This window comes from Amblyomma maculatum, chromosome 7, assembly GCF_055883805.1.
Source record: "Amblyomma maculatum isolate TAMU_Amacu chromosome 7, ASM5588380v1, whole genome shotgun sequence".
NCBI classification, from domain to species: domain Eukaryota; kingdom Metazoa; phylum Arthropoda; class Arachnida; order Ixodida; family Ixodidae; genus Amblyomma; species Amblyomma maculatum.
In genome coordinates, this window is record NC_139350.1 from 140,456,451 (window position 1) to 140,460,449 (window position 3,999).

The following is a 3,999-nucleotide window of genomic DNA, read 5'->3' on the forward strand; positions in this document are numbered from 1 at the left end:
TGTCTGTGACGATAGTTTTCACAGGGACGCCATTTCCCTTGAGGTGCTGCAGACCCCACTTCAAACCCTCAAGCTCCATGTGCGTGCTGCCGCCAACCTCATTTGACTGAAATCATGGAAAAACCAAATTGGAGGAAACAAAAACATGTTAACGGCTGAACCATTCAATACATTATTAGTTTCTAAATTCTATATGCAAAAAGAAAACTATCCACTGTCTGGCAAATAGGCTATTCACGTTTCACACCCGCAGCCACTCTCTACAGGTTATGCCAAATATTCACCAACAGGCTGGAAGACATCACCAAGATCAGCTTGCAGAATAGATCGGTTATCTGGCTATTTAGGTATTTATTTGGTAGTAGGGGAAGCAACGCTGCATGCCATAAGCAATGTCTTACCTGAACCAGCTCGAGATGTAGAATCTTGTTCCGAGCAATATCTAGCATGGTGTATGTACCGTATTTTGCACAAAATCCAGGACAGTCTGCTCTGCCATCCCCTGCAATAGTTATGGGCTGCTCCTTCACCTCGGCCAGCAGTTCCTTCTGGGCCTCATTCCACACCTAGTAAAGTAATCAAAGCTCAATCACATCCTTAAGGATGTGAATTTCACATCTAGTAATTCAAAGCAAGGTAGTGATAAAAAATTGCAACGTAATTTGAGTCACGACTGCCCAGAAACAAATGAAAAATGACAAGGAAAAGCTTATTTTATATGCTTATGAGCTTCTGCCAGAAACGTTCGCCCCCTCTTTTCCTGCTACAAAGTTGTTGTAAGCAGCATGAGGTGGCGCCACCAGTCCCATCGCTGGGGCAGCGGTTTGTCTGGCGTCGCCGCCGCCGCAGGCGATGGGAATATTTTACTTCTGATCGAATCAGGCAAGTACCCTAAACAAATTTAGTATTAAAAAATACTAGCGACAAAATGTGATTTCTGTGCGAAATCTCAACTGCAAGGATTCCGCGGTTTAGCTGGGAGAAGCATTCTACAGCGCGCGTCTAATTGTGCAACACCCTTTAGGTGCGCTCCCATGCTTTCCGTTTTGTAGGCTCCTTCGGAAATGTGGACACAGCGCTGGTTGCACTTTTTATGCTCCGGCATCCGGCAGCAACACACGGGCGGTGTGATGCAATCCTGCAAAGAGCTTAACACGCATTTCCCACGAGGGCTACCGCCCTACCGCGGCAACGCGTTGCCCGGAAATACGTGCGTGCTGCCGAAGTGCCATCGTGAAGGCCGCGCTCACCTGTGTTGCTCGAACACTAAACCGCTCGCTCTACGATAAAAAAAAAAAAAAAATTGAATTACAAATTATTCACAGCATAAAACGCACTCAAATTTTGTGTAGCTGTTGAGGAGAGCACAAGCAGCAACATGGCATTAATGATGTGGGCTTGAAAAATGGGTGTCATAACCCCTTTAACATTCAACAAGAGGCTTTAGACCAGCACAATCATCCATAAGGGGTTATACCGTACAATCCAATTTCAACACAGCGCTTTCAAAGGTATCAACGTCGTATTGAGACTGCAATCACTGTAGTGAAGGAAAGTCAAATGATGAGCATTTATTAGCATGAGTTTCACTGTTGCATTTTTTGACAAGCACGGATCATGAATGTCCTACACATCTAACACGCTGCTCATTGAATCTTGTTCAGCTTCTACAGGATCTTCGGCACAATGGCGGACACAGTGCGCGGTGCCTTTGTCGACAAGTTTAGAGCGCTCGGCCTCTTCGACGAGAGCCTCGTAGCGGCGTTGTGTTTCAGCTGGAACCTTATCCGCATCATTGCCCCCTGTGGTAAGCTCCACTGTCGATGTGGCGGGAAACAAATCCATGTCTAGTAGCTCGTTCCATCGCTTGCACTCTTTCATCAAGGAGTTCAGTTTACTGTGGTAGCGTGCGGCGATATCTGCAGGACGTATGTCATCATTGGGCATCTCACCTGCAGCTAACTTAAGAAGCGCGGTCAGATCGTCAGGGCCTTTTTGTTTGTCGAATAGTGACATCCCCCGAAGGAGAAGTCTCTGATGCAGTTCTGCAGGAACGTCTACTTCCTCGCAGGTCTTAGAGAGAGCACGCTCAAAGCAGAGCCGAAGGAGACTGCGGAATCGTTCCTCACCCGGGATCCCGCTGGGCACATCATTAATGAGGTCATTTTGAGGCGGTGGCAAATGGCGACTGGTACGTCGCCGGGGCTGCGGTGGTGGACGTTCCTCCATGCCTGCTAGCAAATATCTGAAACACTGACAAAGAGGCAAACGGAACGTGAACGGAATGCCCTACCGGCAGTGTTGCCAACCTCTGTTAAAATATACCCTAAATTTTGCAGAAACATTCTCGTTTTCCCTAGATACTGTTATGTTGACACTTCTAAGCAGAATTGCGAAGCTCCCTAATGCGAAATTTGAGCGCAACTACTTCACCGTTTTTGCGATGTATTGAGGCAAATAATTTGACATGCTTCTATGTATGCGTGTGGCGTTACAAAGCACTCAATTTTTCCCATGAACCTAATATAATTTCTGAGAAGAAGAGGACGAAGAGCGACAAAAACGCGGCGCAAAGCTCGTGGCTGTTCTTTCTCAATTTCTAAGGAACTGTCTTTGGCTTGTCGCTCCCTCCTGGCTCGCTTTCGCTTTCGCTACGATACACCGGAAACTGCACAGATGACGATGCGGCTTTACCACCGAACGGGTACGCGTGATTCCGTTGTCTCAGCCAAGACCGACTGAAATACAGACCTGCACAAAAAACAAGGTCCTATGTCCTATGGGACCGCGTGCGCCAACATTCATTACCTTTCTCGTTATTGAGGGCGCTCGGTTGACCTGTTCGTCTGCCATTATCATCATCACTAAATTATAAAACTTTTAAACAAACCGTAACTAAATTAAAAAAAAAGATCTTTGTCCGAGTTATACCTCAAAAATTTTGCTTTTTTTATTTTAACGGAGAGTTCGTCCATTGAGATGTTTTCTCTCCCCAGACGGCAGCGCAGGCAGGTGGATCGACAGCTCCATGGAGGATGGAGGAGTCCGCCGTAGCGGAGGACTCCGGAAATTTCGACCACCTGGAGTTCTTTAACGTGCACTGACATCGCACAGCACACGGGCGCCTTGCTTTTCGCCTCCACCGAAAAGCGGCCGCCAAGGCCGGGATTCGATCCCGCGCCCTTGGGAACAGTGGTCGAGCGCCCTAACCACTGCGCCACCCCGGCGGGGTTCCATGGAGCAAGGACAGTGCGGCGTTCAGCGATGGTTCAGCGTGTGTGGAGTTGGTTTTTTATGCGGCAATTTCGAACGTGTCTGGAAGTGCGTGCACACGCACGAATTATTTCTGTCTGCGCTTTGCCACTCAGTGCATTTATCTTAGTAATTTGGAATTCAGTAAGAACTTATCGGATATACAACTTATTTCAGGCGTAGCGCAGATATATAGGGGGTATTCACTGACGCGCTGTGCGCTGTGCATTGTGGGTAATTGAGGCGCAGTCGGCCCTTTTTGTGTCCACGGAACGAACAGGGCGAACGTACGTATCAAGTGCTGTCGTGCGGTTCTACAAGCAGTGGCATCCGCAGCTATATGTTATTTATTGAGCTATCGTAGACTGTAATAGACGCGTGCACAGTGTAAACAATGGAAGCTGAAGAGCTGCACGAATGACCTCGGCATTTTAAGGTTCCGGAAGTACACACGAACAACTCCACCCGAACGAGACACTTTCCCGAGATGCGATGCCACGTATGGCTGGCACGGCACAACCGCACAATTATCATGGAATGTGAGAAATATATGTCAAAATGGGCTGGACTGGAATCTTCCGGATGTGCCCTAGCAGCCAGCTCTTGTCACTATCCGTGCACGACTGTTCTTCACGCACTCGGAAGACACATTCCCGGTAAAAGAGCAGCGCGGCAATGTACCGCTTGCAGTCATGCGCATGCATTCAGCACGCCGCCAACACCTCCTCGTCGTGTTTTGTTGCCATA